This window comes from Mirounga leonina, unplaced genomic scaffold (genome assembly GCF_011800145.1).
Source record: "Mirounga leonina isolate KUSES-001 unplaced genomic scaffold, KU_Mleo_1.0 Mir_166, whole genome shotgun sequence".
Classification (NCBI taxonomy): Eukaryota; Metazoa; Chordata; class Mammalia; order Carnivora; family Phocidae; genus Mirounga; species Mirounga leonina.
Genome location: NW_023270418.1, coordinates 24,076,362 through 24,096,226, shown reverse-complemented (window position 1 = coordinate 24,096,226; position 19,865 = coordinate 24,076,362). Strand labels below are relative to the sequence as shown.

General features: G+C 38.3%; 1 protein-coding gene and 1 non-coding gene across 2 annotated transcripts in view; one reads left to right on the top strand and one right to left on the bottom strand.

Moving 5' to 3' along the window:
• The window catches only part of CUNH11orf49 (chromosome unknown C11orf49 homolog), a 182,928-nt gene that overhangs the window by 55,008 nt on the left and 108,055 nt on the right, over window positions 1-19,865 (bottom strand). The window lies entirely within an intron of this gene.
• On the top strand, window positions 16,551-16,658 carry LOC118016379. Its single transcript, XR_004680798.1, has one exon. It is a non-coding gene; the product is annotated as a U6 spliceosomal RNA (small nuclear RNA).

Genomic DNA, 19,865 nt, shown 5'->3' with positions numbered 1-19,865 from the left:
TTGAGGTGCTTATTAAAGTTACAGATTCTCTGGCCATACCCCAGACTGGCTATTTGGGAACTACTGGGTCCTAAGGTAGGCTCATGAAGACATGGTTGGATGCTGTCCATACTGGGGTACAGTGGTGCCAATTCAAGAAGCTTATTAACCCTTAGACTTCTTCCCATCTGTGTTTTCTTTTGTTTTTGCTTTTCTCAATTTTTTATTGTGATAAAATACATAAAACAAAAAATTTACCATCTTAACCAATTTAAAAAAAAAAAGATTTTATTTACTTATTTGAGAGAAAGAGAGCACGAGCAGAAGGGAGGGGCAGAGGGAGAAGGACAAGCAGACTCCCTGCTGAGCAGGGAGCCTGATGTGGGGTTTGATCTTAGGACCCTGGGATCATGACCTGAGCTGAAGGCAGACGCTTAACTGACTGAGCCACCCTGGCACCTCCATCTTAACCATTTTAAAGTATACAGTTCAGTGGTATTAAGTACATTCACATTGTCATGCAACCTTCACCACCATCCATCTCCAGAGCTCTTTTCATCTTGCCAAACTGAAACTCTAAACCCATTAAACAATATCCTCCCATTCCCACCTTGGCCCTGGCGACAACCATGCTACTTTCTGTCTTTATGATTATGACTACTCCAAGTTACCTCGTGTTAGGGGGAATTATATAGTATTTGTCTTTTTGCGACTGGCTTATTTCACTCAGCATGATGTCCTCAGGGTTCGTCCATGTTGTAGCATATATCAGAATTTCCTTTGTTTTTAAGGCTGAATAAAATCCCATTGTGTGTAGACACCACGGTTTGCTTATTCACTGATCTGCTGATAGACACTTGGGTTGCTTCCACGTTTTAGCTACTGTGAATAATGCTGCTATGCACATGGGTGTGCAGATATCTCTTTGAGATCCTACCTTCAGTTCTTTTAAATATATACCCAGAGGTGGAATTGCTGACTTAATACCTGGTAATTCTGCTTTTAATCTTCTGAGGAACCACCATACTCTTTCCCATAGTATCTGTACGATTTTACAATCCCACCAACAGCACTCAGGGTTCCAGTTTATCCACATCCTTGCTCACACTTGTTATTTTCTGTTTTGTTTTGTTTTTTTAAAGATTTTATTTATTTATTTGACAGAGAGAGATGCAGTGAGAGAGGGAACACAAGCAGGGGGAGCGGGAGAGGGAGAAGCAGGCTTCTTGCGGAACAGGGAGCCCAATGTGGGGCTCGATCCCAGGACCCTGGGATCACGACCTGAGCCAAAGGCAGACGCTTAACGACTGAGCCACCCAGGCATCCCTATTGTTGTTAATAGTAGCCATCCTAATGGGTTTGAGGAGGTATCTCATTGTAGTTTGGGTCTGCATTTCCCTAATGATTAGTGATGTTGAGCATCTTTTCATTGCATCCTTTCATTTCATTCGTGGCTGACTGGTGATTTGTAGATCTTCTTAGGAGAAATGTTTGTTCAGGTCCTTTACCCATTTTTTAATTGGGTTGTTTGTTTTTTTGCGTGTGGTTGAGGTTCTTGTGTTTTAATAGTTATCAGATTTAATTTACCTAGAAAAGGGTCTGGTTTGAATCTCTGATATAGAAGTCTTTTTTTTCTTTTAATTTTATTTATTTATTTGACAGAGAGATAGAGAGAGGCAGAGAGTACAAGCAGGGGGAGCAGCAGAGGGAGAAGGAGAAGCAGACTCTCTGCTGAGCAGGGAGCCTGATGTGGGGCTCGATCCCAGGACCCTGGGATCATGACCTGAACCGAAGGCAGACACTTAACCATCTGAGCCACCCAGGCACCCCACAGAAGTCATTTTTGAGAGATAGATGTTACTGTTCAATTACAGTTCAACAATTATTAAGAGTCCTCTCTGTACCAGACAGTGGACTAGACATTAGGATTATAGAATTCAATAAGTCATGGTTTCTGTGCCCAAAGAACTTAAAGTCTAATGGAGAAGACAAACAACTGATTTCAAAACATGTTGATAATGTAATGACAGGGAGCTTAGAACATACAGGACAAGGTTTAGCCCACTTGGTAGGCTGAAGTAGAGGGATGCTGAGGCAAGGGGTTCCAGAGAAGGTGCTACCTGCGATGAGCACTGGAGTAGGGGTTTATCCAGGTGAAAAGACAGGGTGGTAGTGCTAGAGGCAAAGCCTAGACAAAGGCATCCTGATGGGAAACAATATGTGAGATGAGGGAACTACCAGTACTTGAGTTCAGTAAAACTGAAGAGTAGATTTCAAGGCGAGGGGTTGCTGGAAATGAGGTTGAAGAGGGAGGCAGAAATCAGGTCACACAAAGCCTTATGCACTTCATTCTACAGATGGTTTTAAGTAAAAGAAGAATAGCAGCACAGTTAGATTTTCTTCGTATATAGATCACTTGACTCCAAAGGGAGCAAAATGGATAGGAGAGATTGTAAAGGTTCAAATGAGACCTGGGGTAATGATAATGGGAATCAAAGGGAAAGGTCAGGGATCCAAGAACTATTGTAAGGTAGGATCAGTGGGACTTTTTAGCTGACTACATGTGAAGGGGGAGAAGAAAGGAGGAGTCTAGAATGATAAGAGTATAACTCTGGGAACTGATAGGGGGAACCCAAGAGGAGAGGCAGATCCAAGGGTGAGGGTGAGGAGTTCTGTTTCTGATGTGTTGAAATGAGGTAACTGTCAGACACACAAGTAGGGATTGTATGAGCCTGATAGGACCGTGGATGTGTGGGACTGGTGCTCAGGAGCCGTTTAGGGCTAGAAATATAGACTTAGGAGTCATTTGCCTAAGGTAGTGGGAAAAGCCAAAAGACACAAGACTGCCCAGTAACTATGTGTAGTGAGAAGGGTAATGAGCCAAGTATGGAATCTTGGGAAATTCCAGCATTTAAGCTGAGGAACAAGGGACAATGGGACGGACTGGTCAGAGAGGGAGGAAGGAAGAGGTAGTGGCACGGGTATAACTTTGAAGCCAAACAGAATCAGTTTTAGAATTTCTTCTCCACTATTTCTTGTATGTCCTTGAACAAATTAGTTGTGAGCCCCAGTTTTCCTATTATATAGGGATAATACAGTAATCCCCCCCTTATCTGCATGGGATACATTCCTAGACCCCCAGTGGATGCCTGAAACTGGGGATACTACTGAACTCTATATACGGTTTTTCCTATACATACATATCTATGGTAAAACTTCATTTATAAACTAGGACAGTAAGAGATCAACAGTAATTAATAATAAAATGGAACAATTACGACAATAAACTGTAACAAAAGTTATATCAATGTATATCAATACCTTATTGTACTGTATTCACCCTTCTTTTTGTCATGATGTGAGATGAAAAAAATGCCTACATGGTAAGATGATAAAATGCGATGCAGTGAGGTGAACGGTAGGCAGTGATATAGTGTTGGGCTACTATTGACCTTCTGACTACCTGTTAGAAGGAGGATCCTCTGTTTCTGGATCCCTGTTGATCGTGGGTAACTGAAACTGTGGAAAACAAAACTACACCTAAGGGGGCACTATGGTCACACCTTACAGATTGTGATGAGGATTAAGTGTGATACTGTTTAAACTATAACTTTAAAAAAGTGCCTTTCACAATAACTACCTCACTGTAGGCACACAACAGATGTTACTTCTTTTTTTTGTTAGTCTGGCCCTTTTATGTTTCTTTCCCTGTAAGTAACAGGAAGTAGGGTATCCTTAGTTGTTATGTAGTTTTTAGCTTAACCAAGGGTCATATTGGAGACAGCCTGGTCTCTGCCAATCTACAGTTACTCTAAACTGAAGCCACAAAGATGCAAAAAATTCAGCTTTGCAATAGTAGTCTCGATGTCCGTAAACTACTGCTCTTCTTCTGTGTTATTTCTGTTTTTCCAGGACACTAGTCCTTGGGAGCTGCTTTGCAATAAAAAAAAGTGAGCAAATAATAACATATTTGAAATGAGCCAGGAGGAATTCATAGCTGTTAGAGGTGACTCCAGGTTCACTTTTGGCTCAAGGAAGATATGGGAGTTTGCTATTATGGTAGGTGGTGAAAAGGTGCTGGAACGTCCCAAAATATTAAAATTAGAAAAGAAAAAAATCCTTCATGATTCAAAGATTAATTTAGCAGAGTTTGTTTTTTTTTTTAATTTTACTGGAAGCTAAAACATGTATTACATCACCCTGGCAGGCCTGTTTTTAATGATCGGTAAGCTTCATTCAATGAAGCAAGTATCCTTTAAGGCTTTGAAGGGAGAGAGAGAAAAGGGTGTTTCAAGTCCCTCAATTTACTGCTCCAGTATTTCTAATAATCATGTGAGTATTTCTCCTTTTGACTGGAGAGCAAAGGAAAACAGAAACCTGTGGAAACTGGAGTTGGACAAGAGAACAAAGTTCATAGATGAAATCCTGTCTAATACTGGCAGCTGAAACGAGACTCACCCCTTACGGCCTTTAAAAAACCGATCCAGCACAGTCCCTTTTGTGCCCCTTAGTGGTTTTTAAGAGTCACAAAAGGCTCTTCAGGCTGATCTAACCAATCATGGGAAAGTTCTTTCTGGAAAAAGAGGCAGTGCAACGATTACTGTACTTTGTCATGGTCATGCCATTGGTAGGCCATTTCCCCTCAGAGATGTATTTCTCTAATTAGAGTGATGAGCTGAAAACAAGCAATTTTTAAGTCAATCAATACAATTGAAATATCTCCAAATAACACAATAGTTTTATTCTTGTGATAATTCCCTTCCTTCATTCCAAAGTGAAACTATCTTTCTACTATGGTTATGTATGGTTATGTATGGTTAAAAAGGAGGACCCCCAGGAACGTATGAAATGGTGCCCGACATACAGCAGGCACTCCGTAAAGACTTGCTGGATGGAAGAATGAACACACAGAGCAAGACAAACATCTTCTCTATATGGCCTCTGTTCTTTTTGTATTAATCTGAGGCTAATTTAGTTCTTGAGAATCACACCATCCTGTTGTTCAAGACTCAATTCAAGTCTCTTGTAGTTTCATTGTTAAGGTGCATGTTATCATGCCTCTTTTTCTTGACCAAATTTTTGGGTGTTTAAAAATTTTTTTTATATTTCTTATTTTATATTTTCCCATTTTAGTTGTAAAATGAGCCTGTTGCCCAAGCCTGGAACCTGTCTAACTGGAACATAGAGGTAAGAGTTACAAACAACAAGATTAGCTTCTCAGTCCCCTTGGCATCCTCTAAATCACCTTTCATGACACTCATTATACTTGTGTTACTTATTCATTCACTCATTTATTTATTCGACAAATATTTACTAAGTCTTAATGTGTGTCAGGCACCATTTTCAATGCGGAGGATATAGCAATGAACAAAAGGGACCAAAATCCCTGCCCCCGTGGTGTTTACATATGGGTGCAGGGAAGGTCAGACAAAACAAGAAAAACATGTCATGAAAAACAAAATAGTAGAGGATTTATTCCAGATTACAAGAAACTAAAGAGATGTTACCAAGTACAATGTGTAAACCTTGATTCTATCCTGGGTCAGAAAACAAACAGCTAAATATATTTGAGAACAATTGGGAAATTATAATTTGCACTGGATGTTAGATGGTGTTATGGAATTGTTGTTCTTTTTTTGGGTTTTTTAGAGGTGGGGAGGAGCAAGGGGAGACAGAGAGAGAATTTTTTTTTTTTTTTTTAAAGATTTTATTTATTTATTTGACAGAGAGAGAGATAGCGAGAGCAGGAACACAAGCAGGGGGAGTGGGAGAGGGAGAAGCAGGCTTCCTGCCGAGCAGGGAGCCCGATGTGGGACTCGATCCCAGGACCCTGGGATCATGACCTGAGCCGAAGGCAGACGCTTAACCATCTGAGCCACCCAGGTGCCCCCAGAGAGAGAATCTTAAGCGGGCTCCACAACCACGTCGATCTCATGACCCTGAGATCATGGCCTGAGCCAAAATCAAGAGTTGGATGCTTAACTGAGCCACCCAGGTGCCCCTGTTGTTCATTTCCTAAATGTGATAATAACATCAAGGTTATGCAGGATGATAGGAGAATGCCCTTACTCCCAGAGCTATGTCAGGGTAAGGTGTCAGGGTTCCTGTAACTTAGTTTCAAATGATCTATCTATCTATCTATCTATCTATCTATCTATCTATCTATCTATCTATCTATTATCTATCTATCTATCTATCTATCATGTATCGTGCACAAACATAACAAAGTGTTAGCATTTGGTGAATCCAGGTAAAGGGCATACAGGTGCCTTTATAATACTCTCATAACTTTCTGGTAGGTTTGAAAATTTTTATAATAAGGAGTGGTAGGAGTGGGGGAAACCAACTGCATTTCTAGTCAGAGATGTGGGTCACGATTAATTAGTTTGACTCTCGTTCCTCAACATTTTTCTGTAAGTGTGTTGATCCCTCATCTAGAAAGACTGCCCTTCATTATATCCCTAGCAACACTTTCCCTTTTCCGTTGCAGCCATAGGAAAGGCTGGCATATGGGAGAGCCACAGGATATTCTCTCAAAGTATCTCTTTGCTATGGTTTTGTTAAATTAACATTTAATAGGTGGAGCACACGGTGCTAGATGGTGAGTCTTGGGTTCAACAGTAGACCACAAGAGAAACTGAAATAGATATGTTTATTTCCAAGAGGTCCTGGCAGAAGCAGAAAGCACACCTTGAGGGGCCACATGGGGAGGTCAAGGCGGGGTGCAGAGAGAGAGAGAGTGTGACAGAACCTGGGACAACATGCCTTTTTTAGGGCCTGTGGGTGGAGCGCTTTGGGGTTTCCAGGCTAAGGCTGGATTGGTCAATTCAAACCAAAAGAGTGAGGCTTTTGTGAGCTCCATGGGGGTCTTGTTTAAGGGGCGCACAAGGGAAGGCCCTGGGAGGCTGGGAGACTGTGGATCACAAGGGTTGTTAGGGAAGTCATATCAGGAACTCAACTGCTTGTGACTCTGTCAGCTGTTATCTAGAGCATTCGCTGGCACGAGGGGACTAGGGTCAGTTTAAGGTCTCTGCAGGCCAAACAAAATGGAGGCTGAGGCAGCAATAGCCTGTAGTAGCTTAGCTCAATTCTCTACACTCTTCCTCCACCTTGATCTGAAATGGTGCTTTTACATATATGTTATTCACACACTTTATAGTTGCATTCAGGAAAGCTTAATAAAATAATTACAAAGTGCAGGAAAAACACAAGGACAAAATATGAAGCAAATTAGCCACGAAACCAGTAATATGGGGTGTATATTAGATTCCTATGGTTGCTCTAACGGATTACCACAAACTTAGTGGCTTGAAACAACTGAAATTTATTCTCGTAACAGTTCTGGAGGCCATAAATCCAACATGTGTCTTACAGGGCTAACTGAGGTGTCAGCAGGCTGGTTCCTTCTGGAGGTTCTGGGGGAGATTGTTTCCTTAGCGTTTCCATCTTCTAGAGACTGTCCTCATTCCTTGGCTTGTGGCCCTTTTCTCCCCCTGCTTTTTTCCTCTTCTGTTATCAAACCTTGTCTGACTCTTACAAGGGCACTTGTGATTATATTAGCCAGGATAATCTCCCCCATCTCAAGATCCTTAACTTAATCCTATCTGCAAAGTTCTTCTCTCGGTATAAAATGACATTCATAGATTCCAGGGCTTAGGAACTGGGTATTTTTGGGTGCTGTGCCATTATTCATTTTGCCACATGATGAGAGAAAAAACAAAGGGTCATATAAATAAGAAATAAAGGAGAGGATCCTCACTTATTCTTTGAAAATACATTAAAAGGTACAATATCATTCCTCCTTAGAAAGGGTATTCCTCATCACCATAAACACTTAGACTAAGATAGTAAACCTGGATGGAGGTTCTCAGACCTCACTTTCCTTTTGGCTCTACCACTTACCATTTATTTATTTTTAAGATTTTATTTATTTATTTGAGAGAGAGAGAGCGCACAAGTGGGAAGGAGGGGCAGAGGGAGAGAGAGAAGCAGACTCCCCGCTGGGCCGGGAGCCTGATGCGGGGCTTGATCGCAGGACCCTGGGATCATGACCTGAGCTGAAGGCAGATGCTTAACTGACTGAGCCACCCAGGCGCCCCTACCACTTACTATTTAAACAATGTCAGACAAATTATTTATCTGCTATGCTTCAATTTCCTTGTCTTTAAACCAGAGGTAATAATATTTACTCAAATGGTGGTTGAAAAGATTTAATACTATAATGCGTGAAAAGATTTAACACAGTTCCTGACACATGTAAATGATGGTTGTTACTATTTTATTATTCACAGAATAGGATGTGCAACCTTCATGATGCTAAATCAGTACATAGTATTTCCAGAGGCCTCTAGTGACCCCTTCTTCTGTGTGCATTCTATATAATAAGTAAAGCTTACTCAAATGTCAAAATTTTTTTCCAATTTTAAGCATATTTGACAGAAGTATCTCTAAACTATATCAGAAACTTCCTTGTCTTACCAAAAAGATAATAGTGAACATAGTTCCCTTTTGCTTAATCACTCTGGCTTAACATTATGAATATGGCTTACTGTCCTGGAGCATAACAGAAAGATATTCTCAAAGAGCAAAAAGATTAATAAAATCATTTATTTGTCCCCTACATGGTAAATGACCTTAAAATACTGCTTTTAATATGGATTTTCTCTTCACTGTTTGGACCTCTAGTGACTCTCTTTTCTGATAACATTTATCATGATTGTTGGTGTGTGGCTGTGATATTGTGATTTATAAAAAATATATTTTTGGTCATTGGGATGACCAAAATATTTTTCTCATATATGTTTGGTCTTCAGGCACAGTTCCTGTCTCACATCTCCCAAAATCCTTGAAATTTCCTAAATGTTGAGAGTGATGAAAGTGTCTTTTGTTTGTGAATGAGATGACTTTCAAAAGCACAGAAGGATGTGGTTGCCAGAACCAACCTTGTGATTAGGGGGTTGGAACTTTCAGTCCCATCCCCCTACTGCTGGGGAGGAGAGAGGGCCTGGAGATAGAATTCAATTGCCAAAAGCCAATGATTTGATCGACCATGCCTATGTAATGAAGCTTTCATAGAACCCAAAAGGGTGGGGTTCTGAGAGCTTCTGGGTTGGTGAACATGTGGAGATTTGGGGAGAACAGTGCAGTTGGAGAGAGCATGGAAGCCCCATGTCCTTTCCTCACAGCTTGTCTTCGGTATCTCTTCCATCGGGCTGTTCCAGAGTCATATCCTTTTATAATAAACTGGTAGTCTATTAAGTAAAACGCTTCTCTGAGTTCTGTGAGCTGCCTTAGCAAATTACTCAAACCTGAGGAGGAAGTCCTGGGAACCTCAGATTTATAGTTAGTTGGTCAGAAGTACAGATAACCACCTGGGCTTGCTACAGGCATCTGAAGTAAGGCGGTGGGGGGCAGGCTTGTAGGCCAGAACCCTTACCCTCTGGAATCGGATGCTATCTCCAGGTTGATAGTATCGGAATTGAGGTGAACTAAGTTGAATTCTTGGACAACCTGCTGGCGTCTAAGAATTGCTTGGTGTTGTGTGGGGAGCCACACCCCTATGTTGGAATTGGGTCCAAGAACCTAATTTAGTGGCTAAGGCTAGCAATACTTTAGACCACTCTCACTACCTCTTTTTTCTTTTTTTTAATATGCAGCTGATGACCTGATCAGTATTTGAAGATTATGCATTTGTAAGACGCTCCCTGTGAAACTCTTAGGAGACTTCCTGCCTCGCCTATGAAGACACATATAAACTCTGTAAACAATGGCTCTTCAGGGACCATTTTTTACTCACTTTCAAATTAATGGCTATGTTTTGAACACCTTAGAAGTTTGATTGCTATGTTGGTAAGATATTAAAGAGAGTTCAACCATGTCAGACACTAGCCTGAGGATCTGACTAATGTTTAATGCAAATCAAAACACTAGAAAAAAAAAAACACTAGAAAATTAATCAATTTAAGGTGTGACACTATCTTCTATTTAATGATCTTATCTTCTCAAAGTGACCCATTAAATTACACTGTCCACCTGGAGTTGGAGAGTTCTTATGTTTTTGTTTACAATGAACATCAGACAATCCTTGAGGCTAAAGATGGACATTCTATACCCGATGTATACAAATGTATACATAAACAGAGGAAATCTAGATTACCCAGTGATTTAGTCATATTAATTCTTGCTTCGACATTTTTACTGTCAACATTAATTCTCCTGCTTAATTGAGCCTTTTGTTGATAAAATACTTTTTTGTTTGTTGGTTTATTTCCTCCTTGCCCTCAGGGAAGGTATGTGAACAGCAAGTCTTATCTTTGCTGTAGACTGGGGCCTCTGTGTCAGTTTTAGCGGTGGCCCATTCTTAAATGGAAAGGAGAGCAGGACACTTAGAAAGACAAGCTGGTACATTACACAATTAAAATTCGATGAATACTCAGATGAGCCATACCTACATTAAGTATAAGTATAAAATCCTTTTTTTTTTAATTTAATTTATTTATTTGATAGAGACACAGCGAGAGAGGGAACACAAGCAGGGGGAGTGGGAGAGGGAGAAGCAGGCTTCCCGCCGAGCAGGGAGCGGATGCGGGGCTCAATCCCAGGACCCTGGGATCATGACCTGAGCCGAAGGCAGACGCTTAATGACTGAGCCACCCAGGCGCCCCAAGTATAAAATCCTTAATAAAACCAAACAAAATCAATTTTTGGATTAACTGTCATTCAAATTATCCACGTCACTGGTATTTGCAGGTTGCCTATGCATTTTAGGTACACCCATTAAGTATTACTAAATTGTATTTATTAGTACTGCTCTTAAGGCAACATAGTCCATTCATTTTAATTTACAAAACAGATGTAATGAATTATAGTGATATATGATGCTTCTTTCTCTATATTTTCCAGGAATCCGAAGAATCATGAGTTTTTTAGTCCTGCCCACAAGGGCTTTATAGTAAAGAGCACATGTATTAGGTATATACTAATAACAGTTTAATAAGTGCCATTTACAGGGTACCTACTGTTAAGCACTGTATAGAGTACTTTTTATACTGTGGTGGTTTTAAGATATGTCCACAAAATCTCCTGATACTCCCCTCTCTTCGAAAGGTGGATCCTAATTCCCTTCCCCTTCAGTATGGGCTAAACTTAGGGACTCACTTCTAAGGGACGGAATAAAACGAAAGTGACAGTATGTGACTTCAGAGACTGGGTCATAAAAGGCACTGTGGCTTCCTGCTTGCTCTCTCTCTTTCTCTGAGATCACTTTTTCCGGGGAAGCCACTGCCATAATCATGAGAAACATGTGAACTACCGAGGCCTCCTGCCAGCAGTGACGCGAGTGAGCTTAGGAGTCCCATTCAAGCAAGCCTTCAGATGATTGCAGCCCCAACCTAAGTCTTGATTTCAAGCTTATGAGGGACCTTGAGCCAGAACCATCCAAGTAAGTTGCTCCTGCATTCCTGATGCTTAGAAACTGTGTGAAATAGGTTTGGGGTAATTTATTACATAGCAATAGATAACTAATATATACATACACATATATATTTTATTCTCACAACCACCATGGATAAGTGGTATTCTGAGAAAACAAAGCCTTAGGTGGTTACTTAACTTACTCAAGGACACACGGCTATTGGTTGCAGACCCATGATACCATGCCCATATTTGCTCCACTATATTATACTATCTCTTTTCAGGTCCTGTTTCTTTCAGGCAGCTTATTAGCTATCTCTCTCAACTTGCATTAGCTTGCCATCAATGTTCTCATTCAAACAATGGATTAGGGGGAAAAAAGAATGGCTAAGGATGTAGTCCAAAATTACACTTCTGGAGATGTCCCTTTAGGATGATATGAACCCATTAATTAGCACATTTTTGGTATGATTGTTCAACCAATTATTTATCATCCATGCTATATTCCTTCTGCTTATTCACAAGGATATCATGGAGATGTTATCAAGGACCTGCTGAAATTCAAATAAACTAAACGAATATAAAAAATATAGCCATACTAAGTACAGCTTTCTCCCAATTTATCAGTCTAGTAATCCCTTCAAAAAGGGAGTAAGTTTGCATTGACTATTTCATTTCCTTCTTCTTCAGTATTATGGCCATTACCATCATGCATCCACCACTCCCATCACTTCACAATTATCACTGATTTTGATAAATAACCATTTTAGACACATTATTTGGTTTAAATCTCAGGACTACCCTATGAAATAGGCTGTTCTCTTATTATTTCTACTTTACCAATAGGGAAATTTGGCTTATAGAAATTAAATAACTTGCCCAATGTCATTTTACTAAGAGGTGAAAGAGCTGGGGTTGAAAGCAGGCCTTCCTTACCCAAGTGTGGGCTCTCTTTCTTTCCTTTTCCCCTCTTCTTCCCACTCCTCCCCTCCCCTCGTCCTCTCCCCCTACTTCTTCTTCAATAAACTCTGATAGGTTTACAGTTACCACAGCTTCCTTTCCTGAATATCTACAGATATTTATTCATTTTAATAAATAGTTAAAGAATATCACCCAAGATAGATATCAAGGACAACAACCTTCAGTCTGCTGATGACCTTCTGAATATTAGTTCCCTGACTCCAATCTTTGGAGCTTCTCTCTGCCCCCACCCCTCCCCATAATGGGCACAATTTCCACTTTCTAAAGACTGCCAGCAGTGGTTCAGCCAGCTTATCTACTAGGTCTCTGTACCCTGGAATGGAAATTAGATCCAGAAACTTGAGTTCATTTAAAGCAGTTAGGTGATCTCTTACAATTCCAGTCATGTTTGATTTCATTCCCTGGAACTACTGTTCATTCTATCTTTTCCAGTCCAAACAGCATCCTCTTTAGGGACGCCTGGGTGGCTCAGTCGGTTAAGCATCTGCCTTCAACTCAGGTCATGATCCCAGGGTCCTGGGATCGAGTCCTGCATCGGGCTCCTTGCTCAGTGGGGAGCCTGCTTCTCCCTCTGCCTGCTGCTCCACCTGCTTGTGCTCTCTCTCCCTCTCTCTCTCTGACAAATAAATAAATAAAACCTTAAAAAAATAAATTAAAAAAGCCAAACAAACAGCATCCTCTTTGAGAAGACTAAATCAAAATAGGAGGTGAATGCTGTTTTTTTATTCATTCATTAATAGTATACCATCCACCTAGGCTTCATTGTTCTTTTTGCTACAATGTAATTTTTAAAAGTTTTATTTATTTAAGTAATCTCTACACCCAACGTGGGGCGCAAGCTCAAGACCCTGAGATCAAGAGTCACATGCTCCACTGACTGAGCCAGCCCAGCACCCTGCTGCAATGTAATTTTTTAATAAGGAAGACTTTTATATATGCACCGCTATGTTTATTGCAACATTTAAAAATTTTTTATTTAAATTCAATTAATTAACATATAATGTATTACTGGTTTCAGAGGTAGAGGTCAGTGATTCATCAGTCTTATACAACACCCAGTGCTCATTACATCACATGCCCTCCTTAATGTCCATCACCCAGTTACTCCATCCCCCTACCCACCTCCCCTATTGCAACATAATTTACAATAGCCAAGATGTGGAAGCAACTTAAGTGTCTATTGATAAATGCATGGATAAAGAAGATGTGGTATATGTGTGTATGTATATATATGTATCATATATGTATATAATGGAGTATTACACAGCCATAAAAAAAGATGGAATCTTGCCATTTGCAACAACATGGATGGACCTAGATGGTATTATGCTAAGTGAAATAAGTCAGGTTGAGAAAGACAAATGCCATATTATTTTGCTCATATGCGGAATTTAAAAAACAAAACAAATTAATAAAAAAACAAAATACAGGGGCGCCTGGGTGGCTCAGATGGTTAAGCGTCTGCCTTCGGCTCAGGTCATGATCTCAGGGTCCTGGGATAGAGCCCTGCATCAGGCTCCCTGCTCAGCGGGGAGCCTGCTTCTCCCTTTCCTTCTCCTGCTCCCCCTGCTTGTGCTCTCTCGCTCTCTCTGTCGAATAAATAAATAAAATCTTAAAAAAAAAACCAAAAACAAAATACAGAATCAGATCTATAAATACAGAGAACAAACTGATAGTTGCCAGAGGGGAGGGAGGCAGGAAGATGGGAAAAATGGGTGAAGGAGAGTGGGAGATACAGGCCTCCAGTTATGGAATGAATAAGTCATTGGAATAAAAGGTATATCATAGAATATAGTCAACTATATTGTAATAGTTTTATAGTGACAGATGATAAGTACACTTGTGGTGAGCCTAGCAGAGATATTGAATCACTCTGTTGTATACCTGAAACTAATGTAACACGTGTGTCCACTATAATCAAATAAAAAATTAAAATTAAAGGGAAGATTTTTAATTTTTTTAAAAAAGATTTTATTTATTTATATGAGAGAGAGCACAAGTGCATGGGGCTCAATCCCAGGACCCTGAGATCATGACCTGAACTGAAGTCAGATACTTAACCCATGAGTCACCCAGGCACCCCAAAGGAAGACCTTTTATATTGTCTTCAGTATTTTGCCACAATTCTCAGTTTTTCTAGTCTCTTATTTTCCCTTTAATTTAATACAATTCAGTAAATATTCATTTATACATGCTTTGATCCAGGCACTTGGCTAGATGCTAAGAACATAGAAGTAAGCAAAAAAGATAAATGCTCTCACGGAGCTTATAGTCCAATAAGAAAGGCATAATTTAAGGTAACAATTGTATGTATGAGAAGTGTTAGGAAAAGAGTGTAAAAGAAGCATATTAAACCTAATTTAAAAGTTCAAGTCTTCTTAGAAAAAGAAGAACTTAAAAAAAAATTACCAACTGTATATAAACTCTTTAGGAAAAGACAGGAGGATATACCTCCAAACTCATTTTATTGGACCAGAATAATCCTGACTCTCAATCTTACAAGAAAAGAAAACTGTAGCCTAAAAGACCTCATGCAGATAGATACAAAAATCATTAATAAAATGCTAAAGGAATCCAATGACATATGAAAATGATAATAAATCATGACTAGAGTGGATTTATCCATATGAACAGCACAAAAGAGAAAAATCATATGTCACTCAATAGATTCAGAAAAATAATTAAAAAATTGAATACCAATTCACAATAAAAATTCTCACCAACTAAAAATAAAAGTAAACTTCCTCAACCTAATAAAGGGCATCCATGAAAAACCTCCTATTTAATTCTAAAGACTGAAAACTTTCTGGCCAAAGCAAGGTTATCTGCTCTTACCACTTCTTTTTAATATTGTAATGAGGTCCTACTCTGTGCAATAAAGAAAGAAAAAAGAAAGACCTCTACAGAGATTGGAAAGGAAGAAGTAAAACTGCCTCTATTTGCATATGACATGATTTTGCATGCAGAAAATTCTAAGGAATCCACAAAGAAACTATGAGAACTAATAAGTGAATTTAGCCAAGTCACAGGATACAAGAGGAATATACAAAAGCAATTATATTTCCATTGTCTTGCAATAAAAAATTGCTAAAGAAAATAACTTTAAACAATTATACTATTTATAATATTAGCAAAAACATGAAATATTTAGGGATAAATTCAATAAAATGTATAAGATCCATATATTAAACACTATAATGCATTGCTGAGAGAAATATAAGAAGACCTAAGGAAAAATGTACTATGTCCATGGATTGGAAGATTCAATATTAAAAAGTGGACAATTCTCCCCAAATTGATCTACAGAGTCTTCAAATCTCAATCAAATTCTTCTCAGGATTTCTTTTCTTTTCTTTCTCTCTGTCTGTCTTTCTTGTTGTAGAAATTGACAAGTTTATTCTAAAAGTTATATGGAAATGCAAGGGACCCCTAATGACCAAAACAATAATGGAAAAGCAAAAGCTAAAGTGCATATGCTACTTTCTATAAAGCTAAAGTAATCAAGACTGAAGTTTAACAAATAGATAAATAGAACATAATAGAAAATCTAGAAATGCACTCACATATATAAAGTCAACTAGCTTTTTTTTTAACAAAGGAACAAAAACAATTAAGTGGGAGAAGTAAAGTCTTTTCAACAAATGGTGCTGGAACAAACCACTAGCTATCTAGATGGTACAAAAAAGAAACTTGACCTCAACCTCAAACCACCCACAAAAATTGATTCAAGATGGATTATAGACCTAAACATAAAAGCTAGATTTCTAATGCTTTCAGAAGAAAACGTAGGGTAATACTGTCACAAACTTAGGGTAGGCAAAGATTTTTAAAAACTGGACCCAGAAGGCACTAACCATAAAAGAAAAAATTGATCAAATGGACTTTAAAAACTTCTGCTCAATGAAAGACACCATTAAGGGAAAAAACAAGCCAAAGAATAGTAGAAATATTTGCAATATGCATATCTGACTTGCAACCAGAATACATAAAGAACTCCTACCACTCAATAATTAAACAACCTACCCAAAACTGAGCAAAAGATTTCAAAAGGCACTTCATAAAGAAAATGGCCAATAAACAATTAAAAAGTGTTCAAATTCATTAATCATCAGGGAAATGCAAATTAAAACCACAATGAGACACCACTCCACACTCACTAGAAAAGCTAAAATTAAAAAGTCTTTGCTCACTTCAGTAACACATATATCAAAATTGGTATGATACAGAGATTAGTATGGCCCCTGTGCAAGGATGACAGGCAAATTTGTGAAGTGTTCCATATTTTTAAAAATAACCTTATAGTGATAATCATTTCACAATATTTACATATATCAAATCATTACATTGTACATCTTAAATTTAAACAATGTGGCATGTCAATTATATCTCAATAAAGCTAAGGGAGAAAAGAAGACTGAAAACACCAAGTTACCTAGGATGTGTTAACAATAGGGATTTTTCAGACATTGTTGGTAGGCATGTAAAACAGTACAACCACTCTGGAAAAAGTCTGCCACCAATTCCACCCTTAGATATTCACCCAAGAGAAATAAAAACATATGTCCACGAAGTTCAGCATCCTTTCATGAAAAAACTCAGAACAAATTGGGTATAGAAGGGAATGTACTTCAACAAAATAAAGGCCATTTATGGCCCACAGCTAACATACTCAACGGTGAAAAGACTGAAGGCTCTCCCTCTAAGATTAGGAACAAGACCATGCCTTTTCAACATAGCACTGGAAGTCCTAGCCAGAGAAATTAGGCAAGAAAAAGAAATGGACACCACCCAAATTGGAAAGGAAGAAGTAAAATTGTCTCTGTTTGTAGATGATATCACCTTATATAGAAAATCTTTTTAAAAAAAATCCATGAAGGGGCACCTGAATGGTTCAGTTGGTTAAGTGTCTGCCTTTGGCTCAAATCATGATCTCAGAGTCCTGGGATAGAGGCTGAGTCAGGCTCCCTATTCAGCGGGAGTCTGCTTCTCCCTCTCCCTCTGCCCCTGCTCGTGTGTGCTCTCTCTCTCGCTCACTTTCTGTCTCAAATAAATAAATAAAATCTTTAACAAAATTGAAAAATTTTAAAAATTAAAAATCTGTCAAAAAACTGTTAGAACTAATAAATGAATTCAGTTAAGATGCAGGATACAAAATCAATATATAAAATTCAGTTGCATTTTTATACATTAACAACAAACTATCTGAAAAAGAAATAAAGAAAACAATCCCATTTACAATAGTATCAAACATAATAAAATACTTAGGAATAAATTTAATCAAAGGGGAAAAATCTATATACTGAAAACTGTAAGACTTTGATGAAAAAAATTGAAGAAGACACAAACAAATGGAAAGATATCTGTGTTCATGAGTTGGAAGAATTAATATTGTTAAAATGTTCCTACTCCTCAAAGCTATCTATAGATTCAATGTAGTCCCTATCAACATTCCAATGGAATTTTTTACAGCAAAAAAAAAAAAAAAATCCTAAAATTCATATGAAACCACAAAGACCCTGAATAGCTAAATCAATCCTAAGAAAGAACAGAGCAGGAGATATCACACTTCCTGATTTCAAACTATATTACAAAGTTATAACATAATCAAAACAGTACGGTACTGGCATAAAAACATTTACACAGACCAATGGAACAGAATCAAGAGCCTAGAAATAAACCTATGTGTATACAGTGAACTAATATTTGACAAGAGAGCCAACAATACTCATTGGAGAATGGATAGTCTCTCCAATAAATGGTACTGAGAAAACAGGATATTCAGGCAAAAGAATGAAATTGGACCCCTATCTTACACCACTTACAAAAGTTAACTTGAAATGGATTAAGGACTTAAGTGTAAGGCCTGAAACTGTAAAACTCCTAGAAGAAAACATAGGGGAAAACTTCTTGACATTGGTCTTGGCAATGATTTTTTGGATGTGATACCGAAAGCACAAGCAACAAAAGCAAAAATAAATAAGTGGGACTACATCAAACTCAAAAGCTTCTGCACTGCAAAAGAAAGGGTCAACAAAATGAAAAGATAAGCTACAGAATGAGAGAAAATATTTGCAAACCATATATCTGATAGGTCATCAATATCCAAGATATATAAGGAACTCATACAACTCAATAGCAAAAACCCCAAATAATCCAATTAAAAAATGGGCAGGGGACCTGAATAGATATTTTCCCAAAGAAGAGATATTAATGGCCAACAGATACATGAAAAGATGGTCAACATCACTAATTATCAGGGAAATGCAAGTCAAAACCACAATGAGGTATCACCTCACATTTATAAAAATTATTATTTAAAAAAAAGAGGTAACAAGTGTCAGCAGAATGTGGAGCAAAGGAAACCCTTGTGTTGGGGAGAATGTAAATTGGTACAGTCATTCTGGAAAACAGTATGAACTCCTTAAAAAGTTAAAAATAGAACTACCAGGGGCGCCTGGGTGGCTCAGTCATTAATGGTCTGCCTTCGGCTCAGGTCGTGATCCCAGAGTCCTGGGATCGAGCCCCGCATCGGGCTCCCTGCTCTGCGGGGAGCCTGCTTCTTCCTCTCCCACTCCCCCTGCGTGTGTTCCCTCTCTCTCTGTGTCTCTCTCTGTCAAATAAATAAATAAAATCTTAAAAAAAAAATAGAACTACGAAACAATCCAGCAATCCCATATTTGGGTATATATCCATAGGAAATGAAATCACTATCTCAAAGATATATCTGGACTCCCATATTCATTACAGTATTATTCACAATAGTCAAGTCAGGAACAACCTAAGTGTTGATGTATGAATGGATAAAGAAAATATGGTATATGTATATAGTGAAATACAATTCAGCTATAAAAGAGAAGGAAATCCTGTCTTCTACAACAATATGGATGGACCTTGGAGACATTATACTAAGTGAAATAAGTCAGACAGAGAAAGACAAATGCTGTATGATCTCAAATTATATATGGAATCTAAAAAAGCCGAACTCATTGAAATTGAGAGTAGAATGGTGGTTGCCAAGAATGGGGGTGGTAGAAATGGGGAGATGTTGGTCAAAGGGTACAAACTTCTAGTTATAAGATGAATAAGTTCTGGGGATGTGATGTACAGCGTGATGAATATACTTAACAATACTATATTATATACTTAAGAGTTGCTAAATCTTAAATGTTTTTACCACCCAAAACAACAACAACAAATTCCCCCCCCCCCACAAAAAAACCACAGGTAATTATGTGAGGTAATAGAGGTATTAACCTTATTGTGGTAATCATTTTGCAATATACATATGTATCAAATCATCACTTTATACACCTTAAACTTATATAATGTTACATGTCAATTATATCACAATAAAGCTGGGGAAAAATATGTGCACAAAAAGAGTTGTAGACAAATGTTCTTAGAGACTTTATTCATAGTAGCCAAAAACCACATAATTCACATGTTGATTAACAGATGAACAAAAAACAAATTGTGCTATATTCATATAATGG